At 46.7% G+C, this 13,456-nt stretch overlaps 1 protein-coding gene across 1 annotated transcript in view; it reads left to right on the top strand.

Moving 5' to 3' along the window:
* Positions 1-461: 461 nt before the first annotated feature.
* PHF20 (PHD finger protein 20) overlaps positions 462-13,456 on the top strand; it is a 94,152-nt gene continuing 81,157 nt past the window's right edge. The window contains 1 exon segment of the mRNA XM_056547998.1: positions 462-787. The gene's annotated coding sequence lies outside the window, so the exon portion shown is untranslated.

The following is a 13,456-nucleotide window of genomic DNA, read 5'->3' as shown; positions in this document are numbered from 1 at the left end:
AGAAAGTAGAATTGGTAGCACACAAAATAAGCGCTCATGGAATTTTAGATGCAAAATTCAAAGAATTATTTTTTTTTAATTAAGGAGGAAAAAAACGAAAAAGTGCAAAAACAGAAAAACCCTGAGTCCTTAAAGTGTTAAATAAGTGTGTGTAAAAAACACTTTTTTCGGGCTAAACGATTTTGAACATATATATATTCATATTTTACAATAAATATTTAACTTACATCTAAATATTCATATAATATGAATATACTTATACATAAAATCCACCGACCGCAGCTAAAAACCGCTGAGCAGCCGTGAGGTGTGAATTTGCGCTCGCCTTCCCCACCGTGACTCAGCACGCGCCCGGCCTCCTCACAACTGCGCCACGCTCTGTGGAAGGGGAAAATGCGCGCCAAACTGCAGGTCACATGACCGCTACTTCCCCAGCCCGCCTTCTGTACGTCTGCATATGTTGGAGTGGAGGGAGGAGGAAGAAGCATAAGCCACGCCCAGTTCGCGTCCTATCAGTCAAAGCCGTCAGCCGAGGCCACGCCCCTACCCACACGGCCAGGCGCCTCAGCGCTTGTGCTGCGCTCGTGCCCGCGCGGCCCCCCAGCACACCCCCCGGGAGCGCGCACCGGCTATGCCGCGCAGTGTTAAAGCGAAGGAGGCGCTGAATGCGGTGACCGGAGGGAGAACCATCATTTCTTATTCCTGAGTAATTGGCGCTGGAGAACGTTGCCGGCCTGAGGTGACCGTTGCCCGGGGGAACCGGAGGAGGATGTCACCGGCCACAAAGGTAACGTGTTCACCCCCCGCTCCCCATGTGACGCTGACACGCGTGTCCATAAGGGGGGCCTGGGCGGCGGCGGGTGTCGCTGTGCGTGTTTGCCGTTCCCGCCCCGTCCGGTTTATGTTCCGGTACAGACGGGGGGGGGAGTTTATTGGGGTGCGGAGGGGGGGCGCGCCATACAACCACCGGGCTCCCTCATTCTGCCTGCTGGTGATGGAGACACGAGGCAGCCAATCAGAGCGCGGCTAGGGATGACTGACAGCGCCCCCGCCCTATCCGCCGAGTGGGCGGGACTAATCGCTTCTTTCAGGTCCCTTTAAAACTATCGCTCGTGCCGCTCCAGACACGTTTTTTTTTTTTTATTATCTTATTGTTGTCGAGTCGGACGGGTTAACGATGGCCTCGTCCTGGTTATAATCGCGATTTTATCGGGCGAGGTGGTGGGGGTGGGCAGGGCTACGACTAAAGTTGTGACGCAGACCGATTGTCGCATCAGGGTAATGTGACTTGTCTCCTCTCGGGGTTGGCATTGTTGTGGTGGGGGGCGCTGTGGAGCCGCTGCAGTGGGGGGGTGAGGCTGGGGCGCTGTGCCATAGAAGCCTGTGGTGGATGCCAGGCCCATTAACCCTCTGGTTGCCGGGGACGGAGACCTGTTTAGACTCCTGACAGCCCTGATAAATAGGGGGATTGTGGGAGCTGTCACGGGCTGCAGGTCACGTGTGTGTCAGATTCCCTCCGGTCTCTGCTGCTGTTCACAAGGATGACAATGCTAATTATATCAGATCACTTGGGGCAGTGTTTTCCAAACAGTGTGCCTCCAGCTGTTGCTAAAACTACAACTCCCAGCATGCCAGGACAGCTGGGAGTTGTAGTTTTGCAACAGCTGGAGGCACACGATTTGGAAAACACTGCCATAAGGCCAGGTGAGGCTGGGTTCACCATGTTTTTATCATACTGTTTTCAATCAGTTTTTCTAAAGAAAACCGTATGGCAAAAAAATGGATGGAACAGTATGGGGAAAAAGTAAACCGTATGTGTTTTTAAACTGTATACAGTTCCGTCCATTTTTATAAAAAAAAAGCGCATGTGCAAAGTAAAAACCGTATACGGTTTCGTGTACGGTTTCCCGTATGGAACTGTATACATGTGCGTTTCCCACTGACGTCCATGTTAATAAAAAAAAAATATAAAAAAAAAGTATGCGTTTGCAGTACGGTTTTTAAACCGGAGACAAAAACGTGGTCAACCGTTGTTTTGATTCCGGTTTAAAAACCATCCTGCAACCGCATACGTATATATATATATATATATATATATATATATATATGTCAATGGGAAATGCACATGTATACAGTTCCATACGGGAAACCCTATACGGTTTTTACTTTGCGCATTTGCATCCTAAAATCCCCACCCAACACCCCTCCCATTAAAAATGGACAAAATGTTTTTAAAAAGTTTTTTTTTTTTGTTTTATAAAAACAGACGGAACCGTAAGCACTTTTAAAAACTCCTACGGTTTACTTTTTCCCTTACTGTTCCATCCGTCTTTTTGCCATACGTTTTTTTTTTAGAAAAACTGATAAAACAGTATGGCAAAAAACGTGGGGTGAACCCAGCCATGATCTCCACGTTGTGCAAAACTACAAATCCCAGCATGGCTTAATGGCTCTCGTGTCAGGGCATGATAGGAGTCGTACTTTTGCAAAAGCTGGCTATAGCTGTAGGTAGGGGAACAAAGCCCTAGGGCATGATGGTAGTTGTAGTTTTCCAATTGGTGGGGAGTTGCAGGGTGAGGGACATTGCCTCAGGGCATGATAGGAGTTGTAGTCATTCAACAGATTCAGGTTGGGGAACACTGCCCTAGGGCATAATGGAAGTTGCAAGTTAAGGGACACTAACTTTGGGCATGCTGGTAGTTGTAGTTCTGAAACAGCTACAGTTTTCGGGAACACTGCTGTAGGGCATGATAGGTGTTGTAGTTAAAAAAAAAAAAAAAAGTGGGGGGGGGGCGGCTTTGCAGGCATGATAGGAGCTGTAATCATTAAACAGCCTCAGGTTGGAGATGATGGGAGTTGTCAGTCGAGGGGTACAGTCTTTTTTTTTTGCATGCTGGGAGTTGTAGTTTTGAAATGGCCACTGGTTTGGGGAACACTGTCCTAGGGCATGATGATAGGAGTTGCAAGTTGAGGGATATTGATTTTGGGCATGCAGGTAATTGTAGTTTTGCAACAGGTTTAGGGAAACTTTGAAAAGGCATGATGGGAGTTGTAGTTTTGCAATAGGCGGGGAGTGGCAGGTTGAGGCACCCCACCCTTGATGCCCAAAGGCAAAATGTTCCTCAAACCGCGACTCCCTGCTTGTTGTAGTTTTTCAACAGCCACAGGTTTAGGGGAACACTGCCGCAGGGCATGATGGGAGTTGTAGTTTTGTAACAGCTGTGGTCTAGAGGGTCTCATTACCTACAGACTGCTGCACCGTGCGAGGCGTCGATTAAATAGATTGGCGCTCTATTACACGGCAGGACTATTGCGCAGGCAGGGTCTCGGGAACGATCGCTGGATCATCCCCTATCACCCGGAAACAGGATTTATTTTGATTTATTGTGTAATAGGGAACTTGAAGCTGTGGTCCCCTAACCTGGAGCTCTGCAGCTGTTTCAAAACTACAACCCCAAACATGCCCTGAAGTTACAGGATCACATGACTGGACCCTACAGGACGTTACACTAGAGCTGTCTGATCATACCCCCCCCCCCCCCCACCTTAATGTTACGTGACTATTTTCCGCAACACTCGGCAATCCCACGACTAATGCCCCTGTGTTGGATGACTAATCCTTTCCTAGAAATTAGATGTATATATGTCGGTGTTGATTTCTGTTTTGGTTCCCTCAAAAGCTGCTGCCAAATGTCCACTTGGGTCAGTGTTTCCCAACCAGGGTGCCTCCAGCTGTTTCAAAACTACAACTCCCAGCATGCCCGGACAGCCTTTGGCTGTCCGGGCATGCTGGGAGTTGTAGTTTTGCAACAGCTGGAGGCACCCTGGTTGGGAAACACTGACTTGGGCGAAAGCTTCTCTCTCCTGTTCACAAAATACCTGAATGTTAAAGGGGTACTCCGGTGAAAACCTTTTTTCTTTTAAATCAACTGGTGCCAGAAAGTTAAACAGATTTGTAAATTACTTCTATTAAAAAAAAAAAATCTTAATCCTTCCAGTACTTATTAGCTGCTGAATGCTACAGAGGAAATTCCTTTCTTTTTGGAACACTGATGACATCACAAGCACAGTGCTCTCTGCTGACATCTCTGTCCATTTTAGCAACCGTGCATAGCAGATGTATGCAAAGTGCAGCATGGTGGCTCAGTGGTTAGCACTGCTGCCTTGCAGTGCTGGGGCTTTGGGTTCAAATCCCACTAAGGACAACAATAAATAGAGTTATTATTATAATGACGTCAGCAGAGAGCACTGTGCTCGTGATGTCATCAGAGAGAATTCCAAAAAGAAAAGAATTTCCTCTGTAGCATTCAGCAGCTAATAAGTACAGGAAGGATTAAGATTTTTTAATAGAAGTAATTTACAAATATGTTTAACTTTCTGGCACCAGTTGATTTAAAAGAAAAAAGGTTTTCACCGGAGTGCCCCTTTAAGCTTGGTTCACATCTAAAAAAAAAAAAAAAAATATATAGCAAAAAAAACGGATGGAACAGTATGGGAAAAAGTTAACCGTATGCCTTTTTTAAACAGTATACGTTTTTTTAAGTGCAAACAGTTCCGTCAGTTTTTATAGGAAAAAACCCATATGTTTTTGAAAATGTTGTCCTTTTTTAATGGGAGGGGTCTTGGGTGGGGACTTTAGAATGCAAATGCGCATGTGCAAAGTAAAAACCATATACGGTTTCCCGTATGGAACTGTATACATGTGCGTTTCCCATTGTCCATGTTAAAAAAAAAAATAAAAAAAATAAAATAAAAAAAATAAAATAAATAAATAAAAACGTATGCGGTTGCAGTACAGTTTTTAAACCGGAGACAAAATCGTGGTCAACCACGGTTTTGACTCCGGTTTAAAAACCATACTGCAACCGCATACTTTTTTTTTTTTTTAACATGGACGTCAATGGGAAACTGTTTTTACTTTGCACATGCGCATTTGCATCCTAAAGTCCCCATCCATGACCCCTCCCATTAAAAATGGACAAAATTTTCAAAAACGTATGGGTGTTTCTTTCTATACAAACTGACGGAACTGTATGCACTTTTAAAAACGCATACGGTTTACTTTTTCCCATACTGTTCCATCCGTTTTTTTGCCATATGGTTTTCTTTAGAAAATCGGATTGAAAGCAGTATGGCAAAAACGTGATGTGAACCCAGCCTAAGCCGCTGCCAGACAGCTCTGGGGGTGGCTCATCTCCCAGAAAACTAAAAAAGGATCAAGCAGGTGAAATCCAACCTGCCAGTCGGTTTGGCATGCTGGGAGTTGTAGTTTTGCAACAGCTGGAGGCACCCTGGTTGGGAAACACTGTTCTATGATGATGTCAAAGGAGAATCTGGAGACCTCCATATAGATTGGATAGTCAGCCGATCCTGCAGGACACGCCGAAATCAGCAGGACACGCCGACTTCTCACTGAAGTGTTTTTGGACCTTTAGGGTGCGTTCACACACTCTTTGTTTTTTGCGGGTTTTCCGCTGCGTATTTGAAAGGGGTGGGCTCTTCTAAGCTGTCCGCAGCAGATTTTCCACAGAGGAATTTACGCAAGCCCCATTGAAGTCAGTAGCGACTGCGGCGGATTTTCCACAGCGTAAATTCCGCCGTGGCCAATCTGCTATGGACAGCTGAGAAGAGCCCGCCCCTTTCAAATACGCAGCGGAAAATCCGCAAAAACAAATAGCATGTGAATGCACCCTTAGGCTACATGAAGGCTTTTTGTCTGGTACGGATAATGTGTTGTGGCCTAATGGAAAAAGAGATTGGAAAACAAAATAAACCATACTCGCCCCTTCTTTCGCTAATGGTCCTTCGCCAGTGTTTATATAATGCAGTATAAGCTGCTATTAGTAAATAATGTAGAGCGGTTCTTGTGTATACCTTGTCCTTACCTGTTGAAGCTGATGTGGCAGGCGTATGAGTTTACAGCCATTCTGATTGCAAACTGAAATGATTACCTAAAGCTGCTTACATTTTCTGAGAATCCCCTCTGACATTCCGGAAAGGGAGTGGTGTTTGATCACTGCACCTGGTCAATCTAATTGGGGTGCTTGAGTTCAGCCAGGTGACCTGATTAGACACCTAAGTAGATTTGGGAGGGGGTGCTCAGTTTACATTATATGCAGTTTTGATGTGTTTTCTTATGCATGCGTTACTTGGCAATATTTCTAGAAAAAAAAATGAGGTGAAAGATTTGACCTTTAATAACAATTGAGGTGTTGTATGAGAATTAGAAGTCTTCAGGCTGTGCTCACATGCTTATTTTTTTTACCACTTTTTTGACTCATTAGTTTTTTTTTTTGCAACAGCTGGAGGCTGTAGGGTTGTTTGTTACATCTATTTAAAAGGGTACTCCACTGCCCCAGTGTTCAGATCATTTAGTTCCAAAAGCCCATTTAGTTCCACTACGCCACCTCAATGCATGTCTCAATGTAAAAAAATAAAATACCGTGATACTTTAGAAAAGTTCCGTAATACTAATTTTTGGTCATATCGCCCAGCACTAACGCCCCGCCCCCTCAATGCAAGTCTATGGGAGGGGGCGTGACGACCGTCACGCCCCCTCCCTTAGACTTGCATTGAGGGGGCAGGGTGTGATGTCACGATACTCCGGTGGGACCCCCGCGATAAGACATCTTATTCCCTGTCCTTTGGTTAGGGGATAAGATGTCTTAGGGCCGGAGTACCCCTTTAATAGGAGGCTGCTGCAATTCCTTCTAGAGATTCAGTGCAGAATTCTTGTAGTGTCAGCCTGTACCCTAATTATGACTTGGACTTTTTATTTTATTTATTTTTTGCCAACCTTCAAGAGATGCCACCGCAGCATTATAAACTCTCTTTTGAAGTCAGCATAAAGGGGTTTTTCCCAATAACCTTCACTTTTGTTTTGTGCCACTAAGGGCTCTCTCACACTACCGCGGAGCACAGTTAGTGGTAGTTTCGTTGTAAGGTGACGGGAGTTTAGCGGAAGAAAAATTACTGTATATCCTGCCACCTGTCGGGACCCTTTTGTGGTCGTTGTGACCCGTTCAGGGTCTGTTGAGCTTTGTTTCTGGGGTTTTTTTCTTTGCGCTTAACGTGCCCTTTAACCCCTTAAGGACTGAGCCCTTTTTCACCTTAAGGACTCGGCCATTTTTTGCAATTCTGACCACTGTCACTTTAAACATTAATAACTCTGGAATGCTTTTAGTTATCATTCTGATTCCGAGATTGTTTTTTCGTGACATATTCTACTTTAACTTAGTGGTAAAATTTTGTGGTAACTTGCATCCTTTCTTGGTGAAAAATCCCAAAATTTGATGAAAAATTTGAAAATTTTGCATTTTTCTAACTTTGAAGCTCTCTGCTTGTAAGGAAAATGGATATTCAAAATAATTTTTTTTTTTATTCACATATACAATATGTCTACTTTATATTTGCATCATAAAATTGATGAGTTTTTACTTTTGGAAGACACCAGAGGGCTTCAAAGTTCCGCAGCAATTTTCCAATTTTTCACAAAATTTTGAAACTCGCTTTTTTTCAGGGACCAGTTCAGGTTTGAAGTGGATTTGAAGGGTCTTCATATTAGAAATACCCCATAAATGACCCCATTATAAAAACTGCACCCCCGAAAGTATTCAAAATGACATTCAGTAAGTTTGTTAACCCTTTAGGTGTTTCACAGGAATAGCAGCAAAGTGAAGGAGAAAATACACAATCTTCATTTTTTACACTCGCATGTTCTTGTAGACCCATTTTTTGCATTTTTGCAAGGGGTAAAAAGGAGAAAATTTTTACTTGTATTTGAAACCCAATTTCTCTCGAGTAAGGACATACTTCATATTTCTATGTTAATTGTTCGGCGGGCGCAGTAGAGGGCTCAGAAGGGAAGGAGCGTCAAATGGTTTTTGGGGGGCATGTCACCTTTAGGAAGCCCCTATGGTGCCAGAACTGCAAAAAACCCCACATGGAATACCATTTTGGAAACTAGACCCCTCAGGGAACGTAACAAGGGGTAATGTGAACCTTAATACCCCACAGGTGATTCACGACTTTTGCATATGTAAAAAAAAAAAAAAATTTTTTTACCTAAAATGCTTGGTTTCCCTAAAGTTTTACATTTTTAAAAAGGGTAATAGCAGAAAATACACCCCAAAATTTGAAGCCCAATTTCTCCCGATTCAGAAAACACCCCATATGGGGGTGAAAAGTGCTCTGCTGGCGCACTACAGGTCTCAGAAGAGAAAGAGTCACATTTGGCTTTTTTGAAGGAAATTTTGCGCTGGGGGCATGCCACATTTAGGAAGCCCCTATGGTGCCAGGACCGCAAAAAATACCCACATGGCATACCATTTTGGAAACTAGACCCCTCGGGGAACGTAACAAGGGGTTAAGTGAACCTTAATACCCCACAGGCGTTTCACGACTATTGCATATGTAAAAAAAAATAAAAAAATGTACCTAAAATGCTTGGTTTCCCAAAAAATTTACATTTATACAAAGGGTTAAAGCAGAAAATACCCCCCAAAATTTGAAGCCCAATTTCTCCCGATTCAGAAAACACCCCATATGGGGGTGAAAAGTGCTCTGCTGGCGCACTACAGGTCTCAGAAGAGAAGGAGTCACATTTGGCTTTTTGAAAGCAAATTTTGCTCTGGGGGCATGCCACATTTAGGAAGCCCCTATGGTGCCAGGACCGCAAAAAATACCCACATGGCATACCATTTTGGAAACTAGACCCCTCGGGGAACGTAACAAGGGGTTAAGTGAACCTTAATACCCCACAGGCGTTTCACGACTATTGCATATGTAAAAAAAATAAAAATAATTTTACCTAAAATGCTTCTTTTCCAAAAAACTTTACATTTTTAAAAAGGGTAAAAGCAGAAAATACCCCCCAAAATTTGAAGCCCAATTTCTCCCGAGTACGGCGATACCCCATATGTGACCCTTAACTGTTGCCTTGAAATACGACAGGGCTCCAAAGTGAGAGCGCCATGCGCATTTGAGGCCTAAATTAGGGATTGCATAGGGGTGGACATAGGGGTATTCTACGCCAGTGATTCCCAAACAGGGTGCCTCCAGCTGTTGCAAAACTCCCAGCATGCCTGGACAGTCAACGGCTGTCCGACAATACTGGGAGTTGTTGTTTTTGCAACAGCTGGAGGCTCCGTTTTGGAAACCATGGCGTACCAGATGTTTTTCATTTTTATTGGGGAGGGGAGGGGGGTTGTATAGGGGTATGTGTATATGTAGTGTTTTTTACTTTTTATTTTATTTTTTGTGGTAGTGTAGTGTAGTGTTTTTAGGGTACAGTCGCACGGGCGGGGGTTCACAGTAGTTTCTCGCTGGCAGTTTGAGCTGTTGCAGAAAATTTGCTGCAGCTCAAACTTGCAGCCCGATACCTACTGTAATCCTCCGCCCATGTGAGTGTACCCTGTACATTCACATTGGGGGGGGACCTCCAGCTGTTGCAAAACTAAAACTCCCAGCATGCGCTGACAGACTGTACATGCTGAGAGTTTTAGTTTTGCAACAGCTGTAGGCACACTGGTTATGTATCACGGAGTTTGTGACCTTACTCAGTGTTTCAAAACCAGTGTGCCTCCAGCTGTTGCAAAACTACAACTCCCAGCATGTACGGTGCATGGTGTAAGGTGACTGCTGGGAGTTGTAGTTTGCAACTGCTGGAGGCACACCGGTCGTGAAACACTGAGTTAGGTAAAAAAAAAAACTCTAAGTTTCACAACCAGTGTGCCTTCAGCTGTTGCAAAACTACAACTCTCAGCAGTCACCGACAGCAAACGGGCATGCTGGGAGTTGTAGTTATGCAACCAGCAGATGCACCACTACAACTCCCAGCATGCACTTTAGCTGTTTGTGCAAGCTGGGAGTTGTAGTTATACAACAGTTGAAGGTACACTTTTCCATAGAAATAATGTGCCTCCAGCTGTTGCAAAACCATAAGTCCCAGCATGCCCATAAGGGAATTCTGGGAGTTGTGGTGGTCTGCCTCCTGCTGTTGCATAACTACAGCTCCCAGCATGCCCTTTTTGCATGCTGGGAGCTGTTGCTAAGCAACAGCAGGAGGCTGTCACTCACCTCCTGCTGTTGCTTCATCGCTGGACTGTCCCTCGCCGCCGCCGTCGCTCCTGGGGCCCCGATCCCAACATGGACGCCGGGGATCGGGGTCCCCAGCACCCGGGGTCGTCTTCCCGCACCCGCTCACGTCCTCCGGAAGAGGGGCGGAGCGGGTGCGGGAGTGACGCCCGCAGCAGGCGCCCTGATTGGTCGGCCGGTAATCCGGCCGACGAATCAGGGCGATCGTGAGGTGGCATCAGTGCCACCTCACCCCTGCAGGCTCTGGCTGTTCGGGGCCGTCAGAGACGGCCCCGAACAGCCAGTAATTCCGGGTCATCGGGTCACTGGAGACCCGATTGACCCGGAATCGCCGCAGATCGCTGGACTGAATTGTCCAGCGATCTGCGGCGATCGCCGACATGGGGGGGCATAATGACCCCCCTGGGCGATATGCCAGGATGCCTGCTGAACGATTTCAGCAGGCATCCGGCTCCGGTCCCCAACCGGCTAGCGGTGGGGGCCGGAATTCCCACGGGCGTATGGATACGCCCTGCGTCCTTAAGGACTCGGGATGCAGGGCGTATCCATACGCCCTGCGTCCTTAAGAGGTTAAAGGGGTAGTCCAGTGCTGAAAAACTTGTCCCCTATCCTAAGGCTAGAGGATAAGTTTCAGATCGCAGGGGTTCTGACCACTGGGGCCCCCCTTGATCACCTGTAGGGGGCCCCGACTCGCTGGCCAGAATACGGAGATTGCCAAAGGCAGCGTTCCGGCTCTGCCATACAGTTGTATTGAGGGGACGTGTCAGCCGCTGCTTCGTGCGGTGGTCAACACGGCCCCTTCCCGTGGGCTGCCCCAGCAGTCGGACCCCATGCGATCTGAAACTTATCCCCTATCCTTAGGATAGGGGATAAGTTTTTCAGCACTGGATATCTCCTTTAACGGGACGGAGCATTGCGGTAGTGGGAACCTAGCCTAAGGGTGCATTCACACCACGTTTTAGCCATCCCGCGCCGCATCCCATTCATTTGAATGAGCCACCTGGAGTCAGATAGTGACGCTGATCGGCTCATTTTTTGTGCCATATGGCTAGATTCAGACTGCGGAATCTCCAGATGGGAAATTTCCATCTAGAGATTCCGAGTGCGAGTATATCCGCCTGAAGAATGAGCAACGTCATTCTTCAGGCAGATATTTTAAAGCAGATTTTCTGTTCGGAATTTTTGAAGCGAAAAGTGTGAATTGGTGAAACGGTAAACCCATTTGCTAGCATAATACATTTTAGTAAGCAGAATTTCTCCGTGGAATTGCAGGCGCAGAAATTCCGTAATCTGGACCTAGGCTATCGGTTTTATTGCCGGACTAAACATCATTGTTTTCAGTCCAGCAACAAAACTGGCTACGTTGCAAAAATGAGCTGACCGGAGTCACTATCTGTCTCCGGCCGGCTTATTCAATTGAATGGGATGCGGCAGCAGGATGGCTAAAACGTGGTGCGATTGTAGCCTAATAGATTATTATTATTTTTTTCTTAGCTTGGTCTGTTTTAAAGGGGTACTCCGCTGCTTAGCGTTTGGAACAAACTGTTGCGAACACTGGAGCCAGCGCCGGTAGCTCGTGATGTCATAGCCCCTCCCCCTCATGCCATCATTCTCAGCCCCCTCAATGCAAGTCTATGGGAGGGGGCATGACAGGGGCTAAGATGCCTGATCGCGGTAGTCCCGCCGCTGGGGACCCCCTGTGATCTTGCACGCAGAACCCCGTTTGCTGTCACGCCCCCTCCCGTAGGCTTGCATTGAGGGGTGGAGCGTGATGTCACATGGGGGCAGAGGCGTGATGTCACACACAGTCGGCCCTGTGGTCGCCGGTAATCAGACCCGGAGCGAACCCTCTCCGGGGACTGATTACAAACGAGGTGCCGTGTGCAAGATCACGGGGGTCCCCAGCGGCGGGACTCCCACGATCAGGCATCTTATCCCCTTTCCTTTGGATAGGGGATAAGATGTCTAAGCACCGGAGTACCCCTTTAAGGGGCCACTCTTCTTCCATTGGGGGGAAAATAGAGGACAAAACCTCCTATAGGGATGCCCCCTAGAAGTGGATAAAGAGCTCATCTGAGCTGCTCCTCCATTGTGTCAGGGCCGCCGGTGACCATACATTGTAGTGCGTCATCATGTGTCAGGGTTGGTTGTATGAGCCGGGCCTGTGATTTGGTGGCTATGGCTGAGCTGTCAACACAACTGGGATTTCTAATAGCAATTGCAGAAGTGGAACAGTATCCCATAGCAACTAATTAGACATCGGTCCCAGAGAGTGACAACCTGCCTGCCTGTCTGCTGCGCGCAGGTCATACGCGGTCAATGTTCCTAGTCCTGCTTCTAAGGGAAATCGATTTTTGTTACAGGATTTTCTTCTGTTGTTCTTTATAGTTTCATGCAGTTCCCTGTTAAGGTCAATTAGGAAAAACTGAGGTTAAATGGAAATTTCCATTGTCATATCTGACTGCATATTACACTGCCCAAATAAATAAAAGGAACACTTAAATGGGCACTGTCATGAAGTACAAAAATTGATATGTTGTAGTACTTCAACATATCTCTAATATACTTTAATAAAAAAAAGTGATTTTAAACCAGTTTAAAATCACTTTTAAATTCTGCCACTAGGGGTCGCCCTCCTAGTGGCCGAATGCATTCGGCAGTGACGTCACTACTGAGTCGAAATTCAGGCACTGCGGTGCTCGCTCCTGTCTGTCAATCAAACAGGCGAGAGCGAGCACGTTGATAGCTGGGGCTGCGCCCATTGGCCAGCTCCACTGGCCTCGCGCACGGCCCCGCCCGCCTGCCCCCTTTACCCTGTCCCTGTGCCCACTAGTGTCACGTGCCCCCCGCGATCGCTACCATCACCGCTAGCGGGGTCCCTGTGCCCACTAGCGGTGTCACAAGAATGCCAAGCGTGGCTCTGTTCCCCGTCCCTGTCAGCTGTCAGGGTACGGGAATAGATTTAAAAGCCTCGCACGCGGCTAACGTAGTACTGCGCAGGTGCAGCACTACGCAAATAGCGTAGGGCTAACGTAGGCAGCGCTAGGAGCCTGGCGTTAGCCCTACGCTATTTGCATAGTACTGCGCATGCGCAGTACTAGGTTAGCTGCACGCGAGGCTTTTAAATCTGTTCCCGTACCCTGAGAGCTGACAGGGACGGGGAACAGAGCCACGCTTGGCATTCTTGTGACACCGCTATTAGATAAATAAAACACTCATGCATAGACGATGTGAGGGCGGAAGCAAGCGCCCAGCAAGGCATCAGTGACGTCGCACCTGCGGAGAAGTGCTGCTTCCTGCCCTGCTTTATAGAGCAGATTTAGAAGCACTAAATCTGCTCTATTAAAGAGATTTAAAAATT

This window comes from Hyla sarda, chromosome 12, assembly GCF_029499605.1.
Source record: "Hyla sarda isolate aHylSar1 chromosome 12, aHylSar1.hap1, whole genome shotgun sequence".
In the NCBI taxonomy this organism is placed as follows: Eukaryota; Metazoa; Chordata; class Amphibia; order Anura; family Hylidae; genus Hyla; species Hyla sarda.
Note: the sequence above shows the minus strand (reverse complement) of the source record. Positions and strands in the feature narration are given on the sequence as shown.